The sequence below is a fragment of the Pseudophryne corroboree genome, chromosome 10 (assembly GCF_028390025.1).
Source record: "Pseudophryne corroboree isolate aPseCor3 chromosome 10, aPseCor3.hap2, whole genome shotgun sequence".
In the NCBI taxonomy this organism is placed as follows: Eukaryota; Metazoa; Chordata; class Amphibia; order Anura; family Myobatrachidae; genus Pseudophryne; species Pseudophryne corroboree.
In genome coordinates, this window is record NC_086453.1 from 258,270,696 (window position 1) to 258,298,449 (window position 27,754).

The 27,754-nt window shown below is 46.4% G+C and overlaps 1 protein-coding gene and 1 long non-coding RNA gene across 2 annotated transcripts in view; one reads left to right on the forward strand and one right to left on the reverse strand.

Moving 5' to 3' along the window:
* The window catches only part of LOC134966458 (indolethylamine N-methyltransferase-like), a 250,349-nt gene that overhangs the window by 171,827 nt on the left and 50,768 nt on the right, over positions 1-27,754 (reverse strand). The window lies entirely within an intron of this gene.
* Positions 59-27,078, forward strand: LOC134966459 (uncharacterized). Its single transcript, XR_010188653.1, has 3 exons — positions 59-135; positions 26,210-26,396; positions 26,565-27,078. It is a non-coding gene; the product is annotated as an uncharacterized LOC134966459 (long non-coding RNA).

Consider the following 27,754-nt stretch of genomic DNA (forward strand, 5'->3'; position numbering starts at 1 on the left):
TTTTGCACACTTGGATTTCCAAGGACTCTACTTGCAAACCACTCCTTTCAGCACAACCAGCAAGATTATGGAAACCCCTTGAATATCTGCACAGACGAGCAATCATCACCATTTTTATATGGAACTGTGTGAGAGGTACTATTAAGGGTATTACAAGCTGACTGCACAAATAATTCTAAGGAGGAGGAAATCTGCACTTTATTAAGTCCGGGATCACTAAAATAATGGTTGGGTCCTTTCCAGCAATTTGAATCATTATCACCTCAGAGCCAATTCCTATTTTTGATTTTATCACATTGCATTTTATATTTTAATTGTATGGTTAACTCTTAAATACCTCATCTTCACGTTTTTAATTTATGTGATAATTATGTTTATTAAAATTTCTAACTGATCCAGTGGTAATTGATTTATTGAACAATTGGCGACACAACTCATAGCGCTGGTACCTCTTTGCAAAGGACAGAATAGTATGCTAGGAAATAATCCTACACCGCCTCCTCCTTTGGTATAGCTGTCATATATTTCTTATCTTACCTCTGGTATGAGTAGTTCACTTGTATGAAGTCAGCAATAAACTTCCTTGTGACTTTCCTGTGCTGTTGTTGGGCCGTTCTTATCTGTTTCTGATTTTCCAAGTTGATCACATGATATATTTTAAACCACTCTCTGTGGAGGAGATTTATTAAAGCATGGAGCGAGTTAAAGTGGAAAAAGATAAAGTGCTGTACTAACCAATCAGCTTCTGTCATTTTACAGTATAGGATGTGCTTAAAAATGACTGTTATAAGTTGATTGGTTAGTGCTTTATCTCTCTTCACGCTTTGGTAAATCTCCCTGACATTTTTTCTCTAAGGAAACAATGTAAGGTGAAAATAGGTCAATTCTGTTAAAAGTTACAGAAAGTTAATATTTTTTATTTTAACTTTTTGAAGCACTCTGTTTGTACATGCTGTGCTTGAAGCGTTCTGTACATTCTGTGCCCAGAGCCTTTTTAGATTGCCAAAAGCTGCTTTCTGATGTTTTCTGTAGTTTCATAACTGGGAAAATGATATATTATCTGTATAAATTGTTTATACATTTACTTAGCAAAATTGTAAAAAATGTTCAGCAAAGTATTTTTATAGCAAGGTGAATTGTAGAGATGAGCGGGTTCGGTTTCTCTGAATCCGAACCCGCACGAACTTCATGTTTTTTTCACGGGTCCGAGCAGACTCGGATCCTCCCGCCTTGCTCGGTTAACCCGAGCGCGCCCGAACGTCATCATGACGCTGTCGGATTCTCGCGAGACTCGGATTCTATATAAGGAGCCGCGCGTCGCCGCCATTTTCACACGTGCATTGAGATTGATAGGGAGAGGACGTGGCTGGCGTCCTCTCCATTTAGATTAGGGTTGAGAGAGAGAGAGAGAGATTGACCTGAGGCTGTGATACTGTAGAAGAGAGTGCAGAGTTTAGTGACTGACGACCACAGTGACCACCAGACAGTGCAGTTGTTTGTTTTATTTAATATATCCGTTCTCTGCCTGAAAAAAACGATACACACAGTGACTCAGTCACATACCATATCTGTGTGCACTGCTCAGCCCAGTGTGCTGCATCAATGTATATATATATCTGACTGTGCTCAGCTCACACAGCTTATAATTGTGGGGGAGACTGGGGAGCACTGCAGTGCCAGTTATAGGTTATAGCAGGAGCCAGGAGTACATAATATTATATTAAAATTAAACAGTGCACACTTTTGCTGCAGGAGTGCCACTGCCAGTGTGACTAGTGACCAGTGACCTGACCACCAGTATATATAATATTAGTAGTATACTATCTCTTTATCAACCAGTCTATATTAGCAGCAGACACAGTACAGTGCGGTAGTTCACGGCTGTGGCTACCTCTGTGTCGGCACTCGGCAGCCCGTCCATAATTGTATATACCACCTAACCGTGGTTTTTTTTTCTTTCTTTATAGTCATACTAGTTACGAGTATACTATCTCTTTATCAACCAGTCTATATTAGCAGCAGACACAGTACAGTGCGGTAGTTCACGGCTGTGGCTACCTCTGTGTCGGCACTCGGCAGCCCGTCCATAATTGTATATACCACCTAACCGTGGTTTTTTTTTTCTTTCTTTATACATACATACTAGTTACGAGTATACTATCTCTTTATCAACCAGTCTATATTAGCAGCAGACACAGTACAGTGCGGTAGTTCACGGCTGTGGCTACCTCTGTGTCGGCACTCGGCAGCCCGTCCATAATTGTATATACCACCTAACCGTGTTTTTTTTTTCTTTCTTTATACATACATACTAGTTACGAGTATACTATCTCTTTATCAACCAGTCTATATTAGCAGCAGACACAGTACAGTGCGGTAGTTCACGGCTGTGGCTACCTCTGTGTCGGCACTCGGCAGCCCGTCCATAATTGTATATACCACCTAACCGTGGTTTTTTTTTCTTTCTTTATACATACATACTAGTTACGAGTATACTATCTCTTTATCAACCAGTCTATATATTAGCAGCAGACACAGTACAGTGCGGTAGTTCACGGCTGTGGCTACCTCTGTGTCGGCACTCGGCAGCCCGTCCATAATTGTATATACCACCTAACCGTGGTTTTTTTTTCTTTCTTTATAGTCATACTAGTTACGAGTATACTATCTCTTTATCAACCAGTCTATATTAGCAGCAGACACAGTACAGTGCGGTAGTTCACGGCTGTGGCTACCTCTGTGTCGGCACTCGGCAGCCCGTCCATAATTGTATATACCACCTAACCGTGGTTTTTTTTTCTTTCTTTATACATACATACTAGTTACGAGTATACTATCTCTTTATCAACCAGTCTATATATTAGCAGCAGACACAGTACAGTGCGGTAGTTCACGGCTGTGGCTACCTCTGTGTCGGCACTCGGCAGCCCGTCCATAATTGTATATACCACCTAACCGTGTTTTTTTCTTCTTTCTTTATAGTCATACTAGTTACGAGTATACTATCTCTTTATCAACCAGTCTATATTAGCAGCAGACACAGTACAGTGCGGTAGTTCACGGCTGTGGCTACCTCTGTGTCGGCACTCGGCAGCCCGTCCATAATTGTATATACCACCTAACCGTGGTTTTTTTTTCTTTCTTTATACATACATACTAGTTACGAGTATACTATCTCTTTATCAACCAGTCTATATATTAGCAGCAGACACAGTACAGTGCGGTAGTTCACGGCTGTGGCTACCTCTGTGTCGGCACTCGGCAGCCCGTCCATAATTGTATATACCACCTAACCGTGGTTTTTTATTCTTTCTTTATACATACATACTAGTTACGAGTATACTATCTCTTTATCAACCAGTCTATATATTAGCAGCAGACACAGTACAGTGCGGTAGTTCACGGCTGTGGCTACCTCTGTGTCGGCACTCGGCAGCCCGTCCATAATTGTATATACCACCTAACCGTGTTTTTTTTTTCTTTCTTTATAGTCATACTAGTTACGAGTATACTATCTCTTTATCAACCAGTCTATATTAGCAGCAGACACAGTACAGTGCGGTAGTTCACGGCTGTGGCTACCTCTGTGTCGGCACTCGGCAGCCCGTCCATAATTGTATATACCACCTAACCGTGGTTTTTTTTTCTTTCTTTATACATACATACTAGTTACGAGTATACTATCTCTTTATCAACCAGTCTATATTAGCAGCAGACACAGTACAGTGCGGTAGTTCACGGCTGTGGCTACCTCTGTGTCGGCACTCGGCAGCCCGTCCATAATTGTATATACCACCTAACCGTGGTTTTTTTTTCTTTCTTTATACATACATACATACATACTAGTTACGAGTATACTATCTCTTTATCAACCAGTCTATATATTAGCAGCAGACACAGTACAGTGCGGTAGTTCACGGCTGTGGCTACCTCTGTGTCGGCACTCGGCAGCCCGTCCATAATTGTATATACCACCTAACCGTGGTTTTTTTTTCTTTCTTTATACATACATACTAGTTACGAGTATACTATCTCTTTATCAACCAGTCTATATATTAGCAGCAGACACAGTACAGTGCGGTAGTTCACGGCTGTGGCTACCTCTGTGTCGGCACTCGGCAGCCCGTCCATAATTGTATATACCACCTAACCGTGGTTTTTTTTTCTTTCTTTATACATACATACTAGTTACGAGTATACTATCTCTTTATCAACCAGTCTATATATTAGCAGCAGACACAGTACAGTGCGGTAGTTCACGGCTGTGGCTACCTCTGTGTCGGCACTCGGCAGCCCGTCCATAATTGTATATACCACCTAACCGTGGTTTTTTTTTCTTTCTTTATACATACATACTAGTTACGAGTATACTATCTCTTTATCAACCAGTCTATATTAGCAGCAGACACAGTACAGTGCGGTAGTTCACGGCTGTGGCTACCTCTGTGTCGGCACTCGGCAGCCCGTCCATAATTGTATATACCACCTAACCGTGGTTTTTTTTTCTTTCTTTATACATACATACTAGTTACGAGTATACTATCTCTTTATCAACCAGTCTATATATTAGCAGCAGACACAGTACAGTGCGGTAGTTCACAGCTGTGGCTACCTCTGTGTCGGCACTCGGCAGCCCGTCCATAATTGTATATACCACCTAACCGTGGTTTTTTTTTCTTTCTTTATACATACATACTAGTTACGAGTATACTATCTCTTTATCAACCAGTCTACATATTAGCAGCAGACACAGTACAGTGCGGTAGTTCACGGCTGTGGCTACCTCTGTGTCGGCACTCGGCAGCCCGTCCATAATTGTATACTAGTATCCAATCCATCCATCTCCATTGTTTACCTGAGGTGCCTTTTAGTTGTGCCTATTAAAATATGGAGAACAAAAATGTTGAGGTTCCAAAATTAGGGAAAGATCAAGATCCACTTCCACCTCGTGCTGAAGCTGCTGCCACTAGTCATGGCCGAGACGATGAAATGCCAGCAACGTCGTCTGCCAAGGCCGATGCCCAATGTCATAGTACAGAGCATGTCAAATCCAAAACACCAAATATCAGTAAAAAAAGGACTCCAAAACCTAAAATAAAATTGTCGGAGGAGAAGCGTAAACTTGCCAATATGCCATTTACCACACGGAGTGGCAAGGAACGGCTGAGGCCCTGGCCTATGTTCATGGCTAGTGGTTCAGCTTCACATGAGGATGGAAGCACTCAGCCTCTCGCTAGAAAAATGAAAAGACTAAAGCTGGCAAAAGCAGTAGCACCGCAAAGAACTGTGCGTTCTTCGAAATCCCAAATCCACAAGGAGAGTCCGACTCCAATTGTGTCGGTTGCGATGCCTGACCTTCCCAACACTGGACGTGAAGAGCATGCGCCTTCCACCATTTGCACGCCCCCTGCAAGTGATGGAAGGAGCACCCGCAGTCCAGTTCCTGATAGTCAGATTGAAGATGTCAGTGTTGAAGTACACCAAGATGAGGAGGATATGGGTGTTGCTGGCGCTGGGGAGGAAATTGACCAGGAGGATTCTGATGGTGAGGTGGTTTGTTTAAGTCAGGCACCCGGGGAGACACCTGTTGTCCGTGGTAGGAATATGGCCGTTGACATGCCTGGTGAAAATACCAAAAAAATCAGCTCTTCGGTGTGGAAGTATTTCACCAGAAATGCGGACAACAGGTGTCAAGCCGTGTGTTGCCTTTGTCAAGCTGTAATAAGTAGGGGTAAGGACGTTAACCACCTCGGAACATCCTCCCTTATACGTCACCTGCAGCGCATTCATAATAAGTCAGTGACAAGTTCAAAAACTTTGGGTGACAGCGGAAGCAGTCCACTGACCAGTAAATCCCTTCCTCTTGTAACCAAGCTCACGCAAACCACCCCACCAACTCCCTCAGTGTCAATTTCCTCCTTCCCCAGGAATGCCAATAGTCCTGCAGGCAATGTCACTGGCAATTCTGACGAGTCCTCTCCTGCCTGGGATTCCTCCGATGCATCCTTGCGTGTAACGCCTACTGCTGCTGGCGCTGCTGTTGTTGCTGCTGGGAGTCGATGGTCATCCCAGAGGGGAAGTCGTAAGCCCACTTGTACTACTTCCAGTAAGCAATTGACTGTTCAACAGTCCTTTGCGAGGAAGATGAAATATCACAGCAGTCATCCTGCTGCAAAGCGGATAACTGAGGCCTTGACAACTATGTTGGTGTTAGACGTGCGTCCGGTATCCGCCGTTAGTTCACAGGGAACTAGACAATTTATTGAGGCAGTGTGCCCCCGTTACCAAATACCATCTAGGTTCCACTTCTCTAGGCAGGCGATACCGAGAATGTACACGGACGTCAGAAAAAGACTCACCAGTGTCCTAAAAAATGCAGTTGTACCCAATGTCCACTTAACCACGGACATGTGGACAAGTGGAGCAGGGCAGGGTCAGGACTATATGACTGTGACAGCCCACTGGGTAGATGTATGGACTCCCGCCGCAAGAACAGCAGCGGCGGCACCAGTAGCAGCATCTCGCAAACGCCAACTCTTTCCTAGGCAGGCTACGCTTTGTATCACCGCTTTCCAGAATACGCACACAGCTGAAAACCTCTTACGGCAACTGAGGAAGATCATCGCGGAATGGCTTACCCCAATTGGACTCTCCTGTGGATTTGTGGCATCGGACAACGCCAGCAATATTGTGTGTGCATTAAATATGGCTAAATTCCAGCACGTCCCATGTTTTGCACATACCTTGAATTTGGTGGTGCAGAATTTTTTAAAAAACGACAGGGGCGTGCAAGAGATGCTGTCGGTGGCCAGAAGAATTGCGGGACACTTTCGGCGTACAGGCACCACGTACAGAAGACTGGAGCACCACCAAAAACTACTGAACCTGCCCTGCCATCATCTGAAGCAAGAAGTGGTAACGAGGTGGAATTCAACCCTCTATATGCTTCAGAGGTTGGAGGGGCAGCAAAAGGCCATTCAAGCCTATACAATTGAGCACGATATAGTAGGTTGAATGCACCTGTCTCAAGCGCAGTGGAGAATGATTTCAACGTTGTGCAAGGTTCTGATGCCCTTTGAACTTGCCACACGTGAAGTCAGTTCAGACACTGCCAGCCTGAGTCAGGTCATTCCCCTCATCAGGCTTTTGCAGAAGAAGCTGGAGACATTGAAGGAGGAGCTAACACGGAGCGATTCCGCTAGGCATGTGGGACTTGTGGATGGAGCCCTTAATTCGCTTAACAAGGATTCACGGGTGGTCAATCTGTTGAAATCAGAGCACTACATTTTGGCCACCGTGCTCGATCCTAGATTTAAAGCCTACCTTGGATCTCTCTTTCCGGCAGACACAAGTCTGCTGTGGTTGAAAGACCTGCTGGTGACAAAATTGTCAAGTCAAGCGGAACGCGACCTGTCAACATCTCCTCCTTCACATTCTCCCGCAACTGGGGGTGCGAGGAAAAGGCTCAGAATTCCGAGCCCACCCGCTGGTGGTGATGCAGGGCAGTCTGGAGCGACTGCTGATGCTGACAGCTGGTCCGGACTGAAGGACCTGACAACGATTACGGACATGTCGTCTACTGTCACTGCATATGATTCTCTCAACATTGATAGAATGGTGGAGGATTATATGAGTGACCGCATCCAAGTAGGCACGTCACACAGTCCGTACTTATACTGGCAGGAAAAAGAGGCAATTTGGAGGCCCTTGCACAAACTGGCTTTATTCTACCTAAGTTGCCCTCCCACAAGTGTGTACTCCGAAAGAGTGTTTAGTGCCGCCGCTCACCTTGTCAGCAATCGGCGTACGAGGTTACATCCAGAAAATGTGGAGAAGATGATGTTCATTAAAATGAATTATAATCAATTCCTCCGCGGAGACATTGACCAGCAGCAATTGCCTCCACAAAGTACACAGGGAGCTGAGATGGTGGATTCCAGTGGGGACGAATTGATAATCTGTGAGGAGGGGGATGTACACGGTGATATATCGGAGGGTGATGATGAGGTGGACATCTTGCCTCTGTAGAGCCAGTTTGTGCAAGGAGAGATTAATTGCTTCTTTTTTGGGGGGGTCCAAACCAACCCGTCATATCAGTCACAGTCGTGTGGCAGACCCTGTCACTGAAATGATGGGTTGGTTAAAGTGTGCATGTCCTGTTTTGTTTATACAACATAAGGGTGGGTGGGAGGGCCCAAGGACAATTCCATCTTGCACCTCTTTTTTTATTTTCTTTTTCTTTGCGTCATGTGCTGTTTGGGGAGGGTTTTTTGGAAGGGACATCCTGCGTGACACTGCAGTGCCACTCCTAGATGGGCCCGGTGTTTGTGTCGGCCACTAGGGTCGCTTATCTTACTCACACAGCTACCTCATTGCGCCTCTTTTTTTCTTTGCGTCATGTGCTGTTTGGGGAGGGTTTTTTGGAAGGGACATCCTGCGTGACACTGCAGTGCCACTCCTAGATGGGCCCGGTGTTTGTGTCGGCCACTAGGGTCGCTTATCTTACTCACACAGCTACCTCATTGCGCCTCTTTTTTTCTTTGCGTCATGTGCTGTTTGGGGAGGGTTTTTTGGAAGGGACATCCTGCGTGACACTGCAGTGCCACTCCTAGATGGGCCCGGTGTTTGTGTCGGCCACTAGGGTCGCTTATCTTACTCACACAGCTACCTCATTGCGCCTCTTTTTTTCTTTGCGTCATGTGCTGTTTGGGGAGGGTTTTTTGGAAGGGACATCCTGCGTGACACTGCAGTGCCACTCCTAGATGGGCCCGGTGTTTGTGTCGGCCACTAGGGTCGCTAATCTTACTCGCACAGCTACCTCATTGCGCCTCTTTTTTTCTTTGCGTCATGTGCTGTTTGGGGAGGGTTTTTTGGAAGGGCCATCCTGCGTGACACTGCAGTGCCACTCCTAGATGGGCCCGGTGTTTGTGTCGGCCACTAGGGTCGCTTATCTTACTCACACAGCGACCTCGGTGCAAATTTTAGGACTAAAAATAATATTGTGAGGTGTGAGGTATTCAGAATAGACTGAAAATGAGTGGAAATTATGGTTTTTGAGGTTAATAATACTTTGGGATCAAAATGACCGCCAAATTCTATGATTTAAGCTGTTTTTTAGGTTTTTTGGAAAAAAACACCCGAATCCAAAACACACCCGAATCCGACAAAAAAAATTCGGTGAGGTTTTGCCAAAACGCGGTCGAACCCAAAACACGGCCGCGGAACCGAACCCAAAACCAAAACACAAAACCCGAAAAATTTCCGGCGCTCATCTCTAGTGAATTGTGGGTACAGTATGTCTATAGAAATGTCTATACAGGTAGGTCCTTATACATGTAGCCTCAATACGATATATGGCGCAAGATGCCTTGCATGACTGAGCTACTCTGAGACGTGTAGCGTACCTTCTCTATATTTTAATTATTTAAATCATGTTTGCATTGCAGACGAGCGAATCACCACTCACTGCTCACTATTGGCTGGGCTGCAACTTTAACTGCAAAGGAATTAATTTAAAACACGTACAAAGTTGCAGCACAATGGAACTTGGTGCGAGAAAAAGACACAGTCGCTGTATCATAACACTTAGGGGTATATGCAATTCCGGACAACTTGCGCCTTTTTTTCATCCGTTTTAAAATTCGACTGTACTCGACAGCCGCAGCCCTCCCGCCGGGACCATGAATTCACCATATGCAATACAAAACGCATTCAACACTCCCCTTGTCGAATAACGGACCAATCGTCGAGTAGTGGGCGTCCTGAATTCGACTTCCCGCCGTTTTGAGCCCTTTATTAGGGCTTGTTTGCTGCATGCTCAGCAGCCATTTTGTGAACCTGCAGAGAGGTGTGTGGAGGTGCAGAGCTAGCAAATTGGTTGTTTGCTGTGGTATCGTTTGGACACCCAGCAGGCTTTAATCCAGGACAGACAGGAGGATACCTGTTACCCCGGAGGAGAGTCGTTTTTGGAGCGATTTCTACATTTTTAGGTAAGTACCACATGTGGGTCTGGTGTTGCATGTATGTGTTTGTGTAGTGGGGGATGCCATGAGGTGTACATGGGGTGTTTGGGGTATGTCTTTGGGGTGTTTGGGGTATGTATATATTAGTGATGAGCGGGTTCGGTTTCTCGGAAACCGAACCCCCCCGAACTTCACGCTTTTTACACGGGTCCGAGGCAGACTCGGATCTTCCCGCCTTGCTCGGCTAACCCGAGCGCGCCCGAACGTCATCATCCCGCTGTCGGATTCTCGCGAGGCTCGTATTCTATCGCGAGACTCGGATTCTATATAAGGAGCCGCGCGTCGCCGCCATTTTCACACGTGCATTGAGATTGATAGGGAGAGGACGTGGCTGGCGTCCTCTCCGTTTAGAATAGAAATAGATAGTGAGAGTGAGACACTTGATTTACTGGAGCTTAGGAGTACTCAGAGAGTGCAGAGTTTACTAGTGACTGACCAGTGACCACCAGTGCAGTTTTATTATTATTTAATATAATTTATTTATTATTTATTTATTAGCAGTTTCTTATATAGCGCAGCATATTCCGTTGCGCTTTACAATTAGAACAACAATTATAGAACAAAACTGGGTACAGACAGACAGACAGACAGAGGTAGGAAGGCCCTGCTCGCGAGCTTACAATCTATAGGGAAATAGGCATTGATACACAAGGATAGATGCTACTTGTCACATAATGGTTCCCCAGGTTGCTAGGTTCTTAATGGGTTGTATATGATATGATCACCCAGCAATGTTGGAAGACAAAATGTGAGTTTATGTGGACTGTACAGAGGGGATGTAACTTGATAGGGAAGCTGTGAAGGTTATGTGTGTGGGTCAGAAATTTGGTAGGCTTGTCTGAAGAGATAAGTTTTCAGAGAACGTTTAAAGGTTTGGAGACTAGAGGAGAGTCTTATTGTGCGTGGGAGTGCATTCCACAGAGTGGGTGAAGCCCGGGTAAAGTCCTGTAATTTTGAGTGGGAACAGGTAATACATGTGGATGAGAGACGCAGATCTTGTGCAGAGCGGAGAGGTCTGGTAGGGAGATATTTTGAGATGAGTGAGGAGATGTATGATGGTGCAGTTTGGTTAATAGCCTTGTATGTAAGTAAAAGTATTTTATATTTGACACGGTAGAATACCGGTAACCAATGGAGGGACTGACAGAGCGGATCAGCAGATGAAGAACGTCTGGCGAGGAAGATTAGCCTCGCAGCTGCATTTAAAATGGATTGAAGTGGTGATAGCCTATGTTTGGGAAGACCAGTAAGGAGACTATTACAATAATCAATGCGGGAGATGATGAGTGCATGAATTAGAGTTTTTGCAGTATCTTGTGTAAGATAAGGGCGTATTTTGGATATGTTTTTAAGGTGCATGTAACATGATTTAGAGACAGATTGAATGTGTGGAACAAAGGACAGTTCAGAGTCAAGGGTGACACCTAGGCAACGAGCTTGTGGGGTGGGGTGGATAGTTGCATTGTCAACAGTTATAGAGATATCAGGTTGGTAACTACTCTTAGCTGGTGGGAAAATAATCCGTTCTCTGCCTGAAAAAAAACGATACACAGTGACACAGTATACCATATCTGTGCTCAGCCTCAGTGTGCTGCATCATCTATGTATATCTGACTGTGCTGAGTGCTCACTGCTCACACAGCTTAATTGTGGGGGAGACTGGGGAGCAGTTATAGCAGGAGTACATATATTTAACAGTGCACACTTTTGCTGCCAGAGTGCCACTGCCAGTGTGACTGACCAGTGACCAGTGACCACCAGTATATTGTGATTGTCTGCCTGAAAAAGTTAAACACTCGTCGTGTGGTGTTTTTATTCTATAAACGCATTCTGCTGACAGTGTCCAGCAGGTCCGTCATTATATAATATATACCTATCCTGCAGTAGTGATATATATATATTTTTTATATCATTATCATCCAGTCTATACTAGCAGCAGACGCAGTACGGTAGTCCACGGCTGTAGCTACCTCTGTGTCGGCAGTCGCTCGTCCATAATTGTATACCTACCTGTGGTGGTTTTTTTTTTTTTTCTATCTTCTTCATACTAGTAGTTAACTTTAGGAGTCTGCAGTGCTGACAGTGTCCAGCAGGTCCGTCATTATATAATATATACCTGTCCGGCTGCAGTAGTGATATATATATATATTTTATATCATTATCATCCAGTCTATATTAGCAGCAGACGCAGTACGGTAGTCCACGGCTGTAGCTACCTCTGTGTCGGCAGTCGCTCGTCCATCCATAATTGTATACCACCTACCTGTTGTGTTTTTTTTTTCTATCTTCTTGATACTAGTAGCTTACTTTAGGAGTCTGCAGTGCTGACAGTGTCCAGCAGGTCCGTCATTATATAATATATACCTGTCCGGCTGCAGTAGTGATATATATATATATTTTATATCATTATCATCCAGTCTATATTAGCAGCAGACGCAGTACGGTAGTCCACGGCTGTAGCTACCTCTGTGTCGGCAGTCGCTCGTCCATCCATAATTGTATACCACCTACCTGTTGTGTTTTTTTTTTCTATCTTCTTGATACTAGTAGCTTACTTTAGGAGTCTGCAGTGCTGACAGTGTCCAGCAGGTCCGTCATTATATAATATATACCTGTCCGGCTGCAGTAGTGATATATATATATTTTTTATATCATTATCATCCAGTCTATATTAGCAGCAGACGCAGTACGGTAGTCCACGGCTGTAGCTACCTCTGTGTCGGCAGTCGCTCGTCCATCCATAATTGTATACCACCTACCTGTGGTGGGTTTTTTTTTCTATCTTCTTGATACTAGTAGCTTACTTTAGGAGTCTGCAGTGCTGACAGTGTCCAGCAGGTCCGTCATTATATAATATATACCTGTCCGGCTGCAGTAGTGATATATATATATTTTTTATATCATTATCATCCAGTCTATATTAGCAGCAGACGCAGTACAGTAGTCCACGGCTGTAGCTACCTCTGTGTCGGCAGTCGCTCGTCCATCCATAATTGTATACCACCTACCTGTGGTGTTTTTTTTTTTCTATCTTCTTGATACTAGTAGCTTACTTTAGGAGTCTGCAGTGCTGACAGTGTCCAGCAGGTCCGTCATTATATAATATATACCTGTCCAGCTGCAGTAGTGATATATATATATATTTTTTATATCATTATCATCCAGTCTATATTAGCAGCAGACGCAGTACGGTAGTCCACGGCTGTAGCTACCTCTGTGTCGGCAGTCGCTCGTCCATCCATAAGTATACTAGTATCCATCCATCTCCATTGTTTACCTGAGGTGCCTTTTAGTTGTGCCTATTAAAATATGGAGAACAAAAATGTTGAGGTTCCAAAAATAGGGAAAGATCAAGATCGACTTCCACCTCGTGCTGAAGCTGCTGCCACTAGTCATGGCCGAGATGATGAAATGCCATCAAAGTCGTCTGCCAAGGCCGATGCCCAATGTCATAGTACAGAGCATGTAAAATCCAAAACACCAAAAATCTAAAATAAAATTGTCGGAGGAAAAGCGTAAACTTGCCAATATGCCATTTACCACACGGAGTGGCAAGGAACGGCTGAGGCCCTGGCCTATGTTCATGGCTAGTGGTTCAGCTTCACATGAGGATGGAAGCACTCAGCCTCTCGCTAGAAAAATGAAAAGACTCAAGCTGGCAAAAGCACAGCAAAGAACTGTGCGTTTTTCGAAATAACAAATCCACAAGGAGAGTCCAATTGTGTCGTTTGCGATGCCTGACCTTCCCAACACTGGACGTGAAGAGCATGCGCCTTCCACCATTTGCACGCCCCCTGCAAGTGCTGGAAGGAGCACCCGCAGTCCAGTTCCTGATAGTCAGATTGAAGATGTCAGTGTTGAAGTACACCAGGATGAGGAGTATATGGGTGTTGCTGGCGCTGGGGAGGAAATTGACCAGGAGGATTCTGATGGTGAGGTGGTTTGTTTAAGTCAGGCACCGGGGAGACACCTGTTGTCCGTGGGAGGAATAGGGCCATTGACATGCCTGGTGAAAATACCAAAAAAATCAGCTCTTCGGTGTTGAAGTATTTCAACAGAAATGCGGACAACATTTGTCAAGCCGTGTGTTGCCTTTGTCAAGCTGTAATAAGTAGGGGTAAGGACGTTAACCACCTCGGAACATCCTCCCTTATACGTCACCTGCAGCGCATTCATCATAAGTCAGTGACAAGTTCAAAAACTTTGGGCGACAGCGGAAGCAGTCCACTGACCAGTAAATCCCTTCCTCTTGTAACCAAGCTCACGCAAACCACCCCACCAACTCCCTCAGTGTCAATTTCCTCCTTCCCCAGGAATGCCAATAGTCCTGCAGGCCATGTCACTGGCAATTCTGACGAGTCCTCTCCTGCCTGGGATTCCTCCGATGCATCCTTGCGTGTAACGCCTACTGCTGCTGGCGCTGCTGTTGTTGCTGCTGGGAGTCGATGGTCATCCCAGAGGGGAAGTCGTACTCGTAAGACCACTTTTACTACTTCCACCAAGCAATTGACTGTCCAACAGTCCTTTGCGAGGAAGATGAAATATCACAGCAGTCATCCTGCTGCAAAGCGGATAACTGAGGCCTTGGCATCCTGGGCGGTGAGAAACGTGGTTCCGGTATCCATCATTACTGCAGAGCCAACTAGAGACTTGTTGTAGGTACTGTGTCCCCGGTACCAAATACCATCTAGGTTCCATTTCTCTAGGCAGGCGATACCGAAAATGTACACAGACCTCAGAAAAAGACTCACCAGTGTCCTAAAAAATGCAGTTGTACCCAATGTCTACTTAACCACGGACATGTGGACAAGTGGAGCAGGGCAGGCTCAGGACTATATGACTGTGACAGCCCACTGGGTAGATGTATGGACTCCCGCCGCAAGAACAGCAGCGGCGGCACCAGTAGCAGCATCTCGCAAATGCCAACTCTTTCCTAGGCAGGCTACGCTTTGTATCACCGCTTTCCAGAATACGCACACAGCTAAAAACCTCTTACGGCAACTGAGGAAGATCATCGCAGAATGGCTTACCCCAATTGGACTCTCCTGTGGATTTGTGGCATCGGACAACGGCAGCAATATTGTGTGTGCATTAAATATGGGCAAATTCCAGCACGTCCCATGTTTTGCACATACCTTGAATTTGGTGGTGCAGAATTATTTAAAAAACGAGAGGGGCGTGCAAGAGATGCTGTCGGTGGCCAGAAGAATTGCTGGACACTTTCGGCGTACAGGCACCACGTACAGAAGACTGGAGCACCACCAAAAACGCCTGAACCTGCCCTGCCATCATCTGAAGCAAGAAGTGGTAACGAGGTGGAATTCAACCCTCTATATGCTTCAGAGGTTGGAGGAGCAGCAAAAGGCCATTCAAGCCTATACAACTGAGCACGATATAGGAGGTGGAATGCACCTGTCTCAAGCGCAGTGGAGAATGATTTCAACGTTGTGCAAGGTTCTGCAACCTTTTGAACTTGCCACACGTGAAGTCAGTTCAGACACTGCCAGCCTGAGTCAGGTCATTCCCCTCATCAGGCTTTTGCAGAAGAAGCTGGAGACATTGAAGGAGGAGCTAACACAGAGCGATTCCGCTAGGCATGTGGGACTTGTGGATGGAGCCCTTAATTCGCTTAACAAGGATTCACGGGTGGTCAATCTGTTGAAATCAGAGCACTACATTTTGTCCACCGTGCTCGATCCTAGTTTTAAAACCTACCTTGGATCTCTCTTTCCGGCAGACACAAGTCTGCTGGGGTTCAAAGAACTGCTGGTGACAAAATTGTCAAGTCAAGCGGAACGCGACCTGTCAACATCTCCTCCTTCACATTCTCCCGCAACTGGGGGTGCGAGGAAAAGGCTCAGAATTCCGAGCCCACCCGCTGGCGGTGATGCAGGGCAGTCTGGAGCGACTGCTGATGCTGACATCTGGTCCGGACTGAAGGACCTGACAACGATTACGGACATGTCGTCTACTGTCACTGCATATGATTCTCTCCCCATTGAAAGAATGGTGGAGGATTATATGAGTGACCGCATCCAAGTAGGCACGTCAGACAGTCCGTACTTATACTGGCAGGAAAAAGAGGCAATTTGGAGGCCCTTGCACAAACTGGCTTTATTCTACCTAAGTTGCCCTCCCACAAGTGTGTACTCCGAAAGAGTGTTTAGTGCCGCCAATCACCTTGTCAGCAATCGGCGTACGAGGTTACATCCAGAAAATGTGGAGAAGATGATGTTCATTAAAATGAATTATAATCAGTTCCTCCGTGGAGACATTGACCAGCAGCAATTGCCTCCACAAAGTACACAGGGAGCTGAGATGGTGGATTCCAGTGGGGACGAATTGATAATCTGTGAGGAGGGGGATGTACACGGTGATATATCGGAGGATGATGATGAGGTGGACATCTTGCCTCTGTAGAGCCAGTTTGTGCAAGGAGAGATTAATTGCTTCTTTTTTGGTGGGGGTCCAAACCAACCCGTCATTTCAGTCACAGTCGTGTGGCAGACCCTGTCACTGAAATGATGGGTTGGTTAAAGTGTGCATGTCCTGTTTATACAACATAAGGGTGGGTGAGAGGGCCCAAGGACAATTCCATCTTGCACCTCTTTTTTCTTTCATTTTTCTTTGCGTCATGTGCTGTTTGGGGAGTAGTTTTTGGAAGGGCCATCCTGCGTGACACTGCAGTGCCACTCCTAGATGGGCCAGGTGTTTGTGTCGGCCACTTGGGTCGCTTATCTTAGTCACACAGCTACCTCATTGCGCCTCTTTTTTTCTTTGCGTCATGTGCTGTTTGGGGGGTGTTTTTTGGAAGGGCCATCCTGCGTGACACTGCAGTGCCACTCGTAGATGGGCCAGGTGTTTGTGTCGGCCACTTGGGTCGCTTATCTTAGTCACACAGCTACCTCATTGCGCCTCTTTTTTTCTTTGCGTCATGTGCTGTTTGGGGGGTGTTTTTTGGAAGGGCCATCCTGCGTGACACTGCAGTGCCACTCCTAGATGGGCCAGGTGTTTGTGTCGGCCACTTGGGTCGCTTATCTTAGTCACACAGCTACCTCATTGCGCCTCTTTTTTTCTTTGCGTCATGTGCTGTTTGGGGGGTGTTTTTTGGAAGGGCCATCCTGCGTGACACTGCAGTGCCACTCCTAGATGGGCCAGGTGTTTGTGTCGGCCACTTGGGTCGCTGAGCTTAGTCATCCAGCGACCTCTGTGCAAATTTTAGGACTAAAAATAATATTGTGAGTAGAGATGAGCGGGTTCGGTTTCTCTGAAACCGAACCCGCACGAACTTCATGTTTTTTTCACGGGTCCGAGCAGACTCGGATCCTCCCGCCTTGCTCGGTTAACCCGAGCGCGCCCGAACGTCATCATGACGCTGTCGGATTCTCGCGAGACTCGGATTCTATATAAGGAGCCGCGCGTCGCCGCCATTTTCACACGTGCATTGAGATTGATAGGGAGAGGACGTGGCAGGCGTCCTCTCCATTAGAAATTAGATTAGAAGAGAGAGAGAGATTGTGCAGAGTCAGACAGAGTTTACCACAGTGACCAGTGCAGTTGTTGTTAGTTAACTTTTATTTATTTTAATATAATATATCCGTTCTCTGCTATATCCGTTCTCTGCCTGAAAAAAAACGATACACAGCAGCAGCCAGTCACACAGTGTGACTCAGTCTGTGTGCACTCAGCTCAGCCCAGTGTGCTGCACATCAATGTATAAAAGGCAAAGCTTATAATAATTGTGGGGGAGACTGGGGAGCACTGCAGGTTGTTATAGCAGGAGCCCCCAGGAGTACATAATATTATATTAATTTAAAATTAAACAGTGCACACTTTTGCTGCAGGAGTGCCACTGCCAGTGTGACTAGTGGTGACCAGTGCCTGACCACCAGTATAGTAGTATATTGTTGTATGTATTGTATACTATCTCTTTATCAACCAGTCTATATTAGCAGCAGACACAGTACAGTGCGGTAGTTCACGGCTGTGGCTACCTCTGTGTCGGCAGTCGGAACTCGGCAGGCAGTCCGTCCATCCATAATTGTATTACAATATATACCACCTAACCGTGGTATTTTTTTTTCTTTCTTTATACCGTCGTCATAGTGTCATACTAGTTGTTACGAGTATACTACTATCTCTTTATCAACCAGTGTACAGTGCGGTAGTTCACGGCTGTGGCTACCTCTGTGTCGGCAGTCGGCAGGCAGTCCGTCCATCCATAATTGTATTATTATTATAATATATACCACCTAACCGTGGTTTTTTTTTCATTCTTTATACCGTCGTCATAGTGTCATACTAGTTGTTACGAGTATACTACTATCTCTTTATCAACCAGTGTACAGTGCGGTAGTTCACGGCTGTGGCTACCTCTGTGTCGGCAGTCGGCAGGCAGTCCGTCCATCCATAATTGTATTATTATTATAATATATACCACCTAACCGTGGTTTTTTTTTTCATTCTTTATACCGTCGTCATAGTGTCATACTAGTTGTTACGAGTATACTACTATCTCTTTATCAACCAGTGTACAGTGCGGTAGTTCACGGCTGTGGCTACCTCTGTGTCGGCAGTCGGCAGGCAGTCCATCCATCCATAATTGTATTATTATTATAATATATACCACCTAACCGTGGTTTTTTTTTCATTCTTTATACCGTCGTCATAGTGTCATACTAGTTGTTACGAGTATACTACTATCTCTTTATCAACCAGTGTACAGTGCGGTAGTTCACGGCTGTGGCTACCTCTGTGTCGGCAGTCGGCAGGCAGTCCGTCCATCCATAATTGTATTATTATTATAATATATACCACCTAACCGTGGTTTTTTTTTCATTCTTTATACCGTCGTCATAGTGTCATACTAGTTGTTACGAGTATACTACTATCTCTTTATCAACCAGTGTACAGTGCGGTAGTTCACGGCTGTGGCTACCTCTGTGTCGGCAGTCGGCAGGCAGTCCGTCCATCCATAATTGTATTATTATTATAATATATACCACCTAACTGTGGTATTTTTTTTTCTTTCTTTATACCGTCGTCATAGTGTCATACTAGTTGTTACGAGTATACTACTATCTCTTTATCAACCAGTGTACAGTGCGGTAGTTCACGGCTGTGGCTACCTCTGTGTCGGCAGTCGGCAGGCAGTCCGTCCATCCATAATTGTATTATTATTATAATATATACCACCTAACCGTGGTTTTTTTTTCATTCTTTATACCGTCGTCATAGTGTCATACTAGTTGTTACGAGTATACTACTATCTCTTTATCAACCAGTGTACAGTGCGGTAGTTCACGGCTGTGGCTACCTCTGTGTCGGCAGTCGGCAGGCAGTCCGTCCATCCATAATTGTATTATTATTATAATATATACCACCTAACCGTGGTTTTTTTTTCATTCTTTATACCGTCGTCATAGTGTCATACTAGTTGTTACGAGTATACTACTATCTCTTTATCAACCAGTGTACAGTGCGGTAGTTCACGGCTGTGGCTACCTCTGTGTCGGCAGTCGGCAGGCAGTCCGTCCATCCATAATTGTATTATTATTATAATATATACCACCTAACCGTGGTTTTTTTTTCATTCTTTATACCGTCGTCATAGTGTCATACTAGTTGTTACGAGTATACTACTATCTCTTTATCAACCAGTGTACAGTGCGGTAGTTCACGGCTGTGGCTACCTCTGTGTCGGCAGTCGGCAGGCAGTCCGTCCATCCATAATTGTATTATTATTATAATATATACCACCTAACCGTGGTTTTTTTATACCACCTAACCGTGGCAGTCCGTCCATAATTGTATACTAGTATCCAATCCATCCATCTCCATTGTTTACCTGAGGTGCCTTTTAGTTCTGCCTATAAAATATGGAGAACAAAAAAGTTGAGGTTCCAAAATTAGGGAAAGATCAAGATCCACTTCCACCTCGTGCTGAAGCTGCTGCCACTAGTCATGGCCGAGACGATGAAATGCCAGCAACGTGGTCTGCCAAGGCCGATGCCCAATGTCATAGTACAGAGCATGTCAAATCCAAAACACCAAATATCAGTAAAAAAAGGACTCCAAAACCTAAAATAAAATTGTCGGAGGAGAAGCGTAAACTTGCCAATATGCCATTTACCACACGGAGTGGCAAGGAACGGCTGAGGCCCTGGCCTATGTTCATGGCTAGTGGTTCAGCTTCACATGAGGATGGAAGCACTCAGCCTCTCGCTAGAAAACTGAAAAGACTCAAGCTGGCAAAAGCACCGCAAAGAACTGTGCGTTCTTTGAAATCCCAAATCCACAAGGAGAGTCCAATTGTGTCGTTTGCGATGCCTGACCTTCCCAACACTGGACGTGAAGAGCATGCGCCTTCCACTATTTGCATGCCCCCTGCAAGTGCTGGAAGGAGCACCCGCAGTCCAGTTCCTGATAGTCAGATTGAAGATGTCAGTGTTGAAGTACACCAGGATGAGGAGGATATGGGTGTTGCTGGCGCTGGGGAGGAAATTGACCAGGAGGATTCTGATGGTGAGGTGGTTTGTTTAAGTCAGGCACCCGGGGAGACACCTGTTGTCCGTGGGAGGAATATGGCCGTTGACATGCCAGGTGAAAATACCAAAAAAATCAGCTCTTCGGTGTGGAGGTATTTCACCAGAAATGCGGACAACAGGTGTCAAGCCGTGTGTTCCCTTTGTCAAGCTGTAATAAGTAGGGGTAAGGACGTTAACCACCTCGGAACATCCTCCCTTATACGTCACCTGCAGCGCATTCATAATAAGTCAGTGACAAGTTCAAAAACTTTGGGTGACAGCGGAAGCAGTCCACTGACCAGTAAATCCCTTCCTCTTGTAACCAAGCTCACGCAAACCACCCCACCAACTCCCTCAGTGTCAATTTCCTCCTTCCCCAGGAATGCCAATAGTCCTGCAGGCCATGTCACTGGCAAGTCTGACGAGTCCTCTCCTGCCTGGGATTCCTCCGATGCATCCTTGCGTGTAACGCCTACTGCTGCTGGCGCTGCTGTTGTTGCCGCTGGGAGTCGATGGTCATCCCAGAGGGGAAGTCGTAAGCCCACTTGTACTACTTCCAGTAAGCAATTGACTGTTCAACAGTCCTTTGCGAGGAAGATGAAATATCACAGCAGTCATCCTACTGCAAAGCGGATAACTGAGTCCTTGACAACTATGTTGGTGTTAGACGTGCGTCCGGTATCCGCCGTTAGTTCACAGGGAACTAGACAATTTATTGAGGCAGTGTGCCCCCGTTACCAAATACCATCTAGGTTCCACTTCTCTAGGCAGGCGATACCGAGAATGTACACGGACGTCAGAAAAAGACTCACCAGTGTCCTAAAAAATGCAGTTGTACCCAATGTCCACTTAACCACGGACATGTGGACAAGTGGAGCAGGGCAGGGTCAGGACTATATGACTGTGACAGCCCACTGGGTAGATGTATGGACTCCCGCCGCAAGAACAGCAGCGGCGGCACCAGTAGCAGCATCTCGCAAACGCCAACTCTTTCCTAGGCAGGCTACGCTTTGTATCACCGCTTTCCAGAATACGCACACAGCTGAAAACCTCTTACGGCAACTGAGGAAGATCATCGCGGAATGGCTTACCCCAATTGGACTCTCCTGTGGATTTGTGGCATCGGACAACGCCAGCAATATTGTGTGTGCATTAAATATGGGCAAATTCCAGCACGTCCCATGTTTTGCACATACCTTGAATTTGGTGGTGCAGAATTTTTTAAAAAACGACAGGGGCGTGCAAGAGATGCTGTCGGTGGCCAGAAGAATTGCGGGACACTTTCGGCGTACAGGCACCACGTACAGAAGACTGGAGCACCACCAAAAACTACTGAACCTGCCCTGCCATCATCTGAAGCAAGAAGTGGTAACGAGGTGGAATTCAACCCTCTATATGCTTCAGAGGTTGGAGGAGCAGCAAAAGGCCATTCAAGCCTATACAATTGAGCACGATATAGGAGATGGAATGCACCTGTCTCAAGTGCAGTGGAGAATGATTTCAACGTTGTGCAAGGTTCTGATGCCCTTTGAACTTGCCACACGTGAAGTCAGTTCAGACACTGCCAGCCTGAGTCAGGTCATTCCCCTCATCAGGCTTTTGCAGAAGAAGCTGGAGGCATTGAAGAAGGAGCTAACACGGAGCGATTCCGCTAGGCATGTGGGACTTGTGGATGCAGCCCTTAATTCGCTTAACAAGGATTCACGGGTGGTCAATCTGTTGAAATCAGAGCACTACATTTTGGCCACCGTGCTCGATCCTAGATTTAAAGCCTACCTTGGATCTCTCTTTCCGGCAGACACAGGTCTGCTGGGGTTGAAAGACCTGCTGGTGACAAAATTGTCAAGTCAAGCGGAACGCGACCTGTCAACATCTCCTCCACATTCTCCCGCAACTGGGGGTGCGAGGAAAAGGCTCAGAATTCCGAGCCCACCCGCTGGCGGTGATGCAGGGCAGTCTGGAGCGACTGCTGATGCTGACATCTGGTCCGGACTGAAGGACCTGACAACGATTACGGACATGTCGTCTACTGTCACTGCATATGATTCTCTCAACATTGATAGAATGGTGGAGGATTATATGAGTGACCGCATCCAAGTAGGCACGTCACACAGTCCGTACTTATACTGGCAGGAAAAAGAGGCAATTTGGAGGCCCTTGCACAAACTGGCTTTATTCTACCTAAGTTGCCCTCCCACAAGTGTGTACTCCGAAAGAGTGTTTAGTGCCGCCGCTCACCTTGTCAGCAATCGGCGTACGAGGTTACATCCAGAAAATGTGGAGAAGATGATGTTCATTAAAATGAATTATAATCAATTCCTCCGCGGAGACATTGACCAGCAGCAATTGCCTCCACAAAGTACACAGGGAGCTGAGATGGTGGATTCCAGTGGGGACGAATTGATAATCTGTGAGGAGGGGGATGTACACGGTGATATATCGGAGGGTGAAGATGAGGTGGACATCTTGCCTCTGTAGAGCCAGTTTGTGCAAGGAGAGATTAATTGCTTCTTTTTTGGGGGGGGTCCAAACCAACCCGTCATATCAGTCACAGTCGTGTGGCAGACCCTGTCACTGAAATGATGGGTTGGTTAAAGTGTGCATGTCCTGTTTTGTTTATACAACATAAGGGTGGGTGGGAGGGCCCAAGGATAATTCCATCTTGCACCTCTTTTTTCTTTTCTTTTTCTTTGCATCATGTGCTGATTGGGGAGGGTTTTTTGGAAGGGACATCCTGCGTGACACTGCAGTGCCACTCCTAGATGGGCCCGGTGTTTGTGTCGGCCACTAGGGTCGCTAATCTTACTCACACAGCTACCTCATTGCGCCTCTTTTTTTCTTTGCGTCATGTGCTGTTTGGGGAGGGTTTTTTGGAAGGGACATCCTGCGTGACACTGCAGTGCCACTCCTAGATGTGCCCGGTGTTTGTGTCGGCCACTAGGGTCGCTAATCTTACTCACACAGTCAGCTACCTCATTGCGCCTCTTTTTTTCTTTGCGTCATGTGCTGTTTGGGGAGGGTTTTTTGGAAGGGCCATCCTGCGTGACACTGCAGTGCCACTCCTAGATGGGCCCGGTGTTTGTGTCGGCCACTAGGGTCGCTAATCTTACTCACACAGCTACCTCATTGCGCCTCTTTTTTTCTTTGCGTCATGTGCTGTTTGGGGAGGGTTTTTTGGAAGGGACATCCTGCGTGACACTGCAGTGCCACTCCTAGATGGGCCCGGTGTTTGTGTCGGCCACTAGGGTCGCTTATCTTTCTCACACAGCTACCTCATTGCGCCTCTTTTTTTCTTTGCGTCATGTGCTGTTTGGGGAGGGTTTTTTGGAAGGGACATCCTGCGTGACACTGCAGTGCCACTCCTAGATGGGCCCGGTGTTTGTGTCGGCCACTAGGGTCGCTTATCTTTCGCACACAGTCAGCTACCTCATTGCGCCTCTTTTTTTCTTTGCGTCATGTGCTGTTTGGGGAGGGTTTTTTGGAAGGGACATCCTGCGTGACACTGCAGTGCCACTCCTAGATGGGCCCGGTGTTTGTGTCGGCCACTAGGGTCGCTTATCTTTCTCACACAGTCAGCTACCTCATTGCGCCTCTTTTTTTCTTTGCGTCATGTGCTGTTTGGGGAGGGTTTTTTGGAAGGGACATCCTGCGTGACACTGCAGTGCCACTCCTAGATGGGCCCGGTGTTTGTGTCGGCCACTAGGGTCGCTTATCTTTCTCACACAGTCAGCTACCTCATTGCGCCTCTTTTTTTCTTTGCGTCATGTGCTGTTTGGGGAGGGTTTTTTGGAAGGGACATCCTGCGTGACACTGCAGTGCCACTCCTAGATGGGCCCGGTGTTTGTGTCGGCCACTAGGGTCGCTAATCTTACTCACACAGCTACCTCATTGCGCCTCTTTTTTTCTTTGCGTCATGTGCTGTTTGGGGAGGGTTTTTTGGAAGGGACATCCTGCGTGACACTGCAGTGCCACTCCTAGATGGGCCCGGTGTTTGTGTCGGCCACTAGGGTCGCTTATCTTACTCACACAGCGACCTCGGTGCAAATTTTAGGACTAAAAATAATATTGTGAGGTGTGATGTGCTCAGAATAGGCTGAAAATGAGTGTAAATTATGTTTTTTGAGGTTAATAATACTTTGGGATCAAAATTACCCCCAAATTCTATGATTTAAGCTGTTTTTTAGGGTTTTTTGAAAAAAACACCCGAATCCAAAACACACCCGAATCCGACAAAAAAAATTCGGTGAGGTTTTGCCAAAACGCGGTCGAACCCAAAACACGGCCGCGGAACCGAACCCAAAACCAAAACACAAAACCCGAAAAATTTCCGGCGCTCATCTCTAATTGTGAGGTGTGAGGTGTTCAGAATAGACTGAAAATGAGTGGAAATTATGGTTATTGAGGTTAATAATACTTTGGGATCAAAATGACCCCCAAATTCTATGATTTAAGCTGTTTTTTAGGGTTTTTTGAAAAAAACACCCGAATCCAAAACACACCCGAATCCGACAAAAAAAATTCGGTGAGGTTTTGCCAAAACGCGTTCGAACCCAAAACACGGCCGCGGAACTGAACCCAAAACCAAAACACTAAACCCGAAAAATTTCCGGTGCTCATCTCTAGTATATATATGTGTGCAGGTATGTGTATAGCTCCTGCTTGTATTGCTGCATTTTTGGGGGGAGTTATGTGTTTTGGGGTAGTTTTTCACGTTTTTTTTTTCTTCATAAAATGACTTTTTGGGTCATGCTTTTGCATTGGTTTACCTCCAGCATGTGCAGGGATGTTTTTTGTCTTGTTTGGGGTGATTTTAGTGCGTGTCGGTATCCATGTGGTCGACATGTGATGTCGTTTGTTTGCCAAACATGTTTTTTTGCTCCTATTTTAGCACTGGTGTATCTCCAGCATGTGCAGGGATGCTTTTTGGCTTGTTTGGGGTGACTTTGAGCAAGTTTGTGTCAGCCATGCGGTCGACATGTCATGTTGTTTGTTTGCCAAACATGTTTTTTGCTCCTATTTTAGCACTGGTGTACCTCCAGCATGTGCAGGGATGCTTTTTGGCTTGTTTGGGGTGACTTGGAGCAAGTTTGTGTCAGCCATGCGGTCGACATGTCATGTCGTTTGTTTGCCAAACATGTTTTTTTGCTCCTATTTTAGCACTGGTGTATCTCCAGCATGTGCAGGGATGCTTTTTGGCTTGTTTGGGGCGACTTGGAGCAAGTTTGTCAGCCATGCGGTCGACATGTCATGTCGTTTGTTTGCCAAACATGTTTTTTTGCTCCTATTTTAGCACTGGTGTATCTCCAGCATGTGCAGGGATGCTTTTTGGCTTGTTTGGGGTGACTGTGTGTCAGCCATTTTGTGTGTGTCAGCCATTTTGTTTGTGTCAGCCATTTTGTGTGTGTCAGCCATTTTGTACATTTTGTTTGTGTCAGCCATTTTGTGTTAGCACTGTTTGACCTTCAGTATGTGCAGGGATGCTTGTACGGGGGTTTTGGCTTATTTGGCTGGTTTTTTTTTTCTATTCTTTTTTTTTATTTTTTTTATGTGTGTTTGGTCCTGCTTGAGAACTGGGGTCCCAGCAGCATGACGTGTGGTTGCATGTAATTTTGTAATGTGTGTTAAATTTGTAAAAATATATATTTTTTCTTTTTACAACAGAGATGTCCAGGGACACGCGGGCCCGATCCCCCCTTCCCCCCACCCCTCAGAAGAACTTTCCCTGCATAGCAACGAGGAGTGGGAGCCGACCCAGGAGGAGGATACGACCGACCAGGCATGCAGTGACCAGCCGTGGTAATCAAGGGACCAAATGGAGAAGTCAAAGAAAAAGAAAAAGCCTAGAAAGGTTAATACTGACAACACCTGCAGACACAATAGCATACAACTTGACACACCCTAGTTTGCGCACTGCCATGCACACCTACAAGTATCTTTGCGCACTGCCAGGTATACTGACACTCACAGGTACATACCGATCTTAGTAAATGCATGGTTTTTTTTTTAATCCCAAAAGGCAAGAAGCCAGCCAGAGGAGCAGTCGGAGGAGGAAGCCTCTGGTGAAGATGCAGGACCGAAGAAGCCGCGTGGACCCAGATACACTGAGGCGGAAAACTGTGCCCTAGTGGATGGCGTCGACAGGTCCTACGACGTTCTGTATGGACCAAGGGCACAGACCACAGCAGCTAAGACCAAGCGAAACATCTGGGATGCCATCATGAGACAAGTCACTGCAGTATCTGGAAACCGCCGGATCACCAGAAACTGCATGAAGCGGTACAGTGATTGCCGCAGACAGACCAAGAAAAAGATGGGGATTCAGCGCCGACATGAGACAGCTACGGGAGGTGGTCCGGCTCTCAATCTGAAGTGGCTTCCCTGGGAGGAAGTTATTAAAAGGCGCATGAACCCTGCCATGGTCGAAGGAGTTCGCGGAGGTGTGGACTCTAGCCATCCTGCTGGCTTTCCCGAGGAGGAAGAACCACCCAGAAGACGGAAGACGGCGGGAGACAAGCAGTCCAAAAGGAGGCCTGATGGTAAGAATACAGTCAGATGAGCTGTACTAAATCTTTTTTTTTTTTTGTATTTGCTAATGTGTTTTTTTTTTCCACAGACACGCCTGCCCAGAGGACATCACTTGCGCGTAGGATATCGGCAGCGCGCGGACCATCACCTGCGCAGCAGGCATCGGCAGCAGCGCACGGACCATCACCTGTGCAGCAAGCATCGGGAGCGCCACACATCGTCATCGAGCAGAAAGTCACCTGCGCGCCAGACGTCGTCAGCGCGCAGACCATCACCTGCGCGCCAGACATCAGCGCGCAGAACGTCACCTGTGCGCCAGACACCGTCGGCGACCACACAACCAGATGGGCGCCAAACTACATCTCCTGCGCGCAGGCCATCACCAGATCATCATCTCTCCAGGAGACCGAAGAGCCTCAACAAGACACTACCCTTGTGGACCCATCACCCAAACTGTTTGAGTCTACAGGGTTAACGGATGAGACTTTTCTTGGGTTTGAAGACAGCCTTGCAGAAGTATCCAGCCGGACCCTTGAAAAGTCTCCAGAATGGAGGACAAGCGAAGATCCTGGAGCAGCGGCACCGCAGGATGGAGAAGGTTTGTATTTACTTTTTGGGGGGGGGGTGGGAGGGGTGGGGATGGGAGGGGTGGGGGGGGCTTTGCACCATTTTTGTATAGTT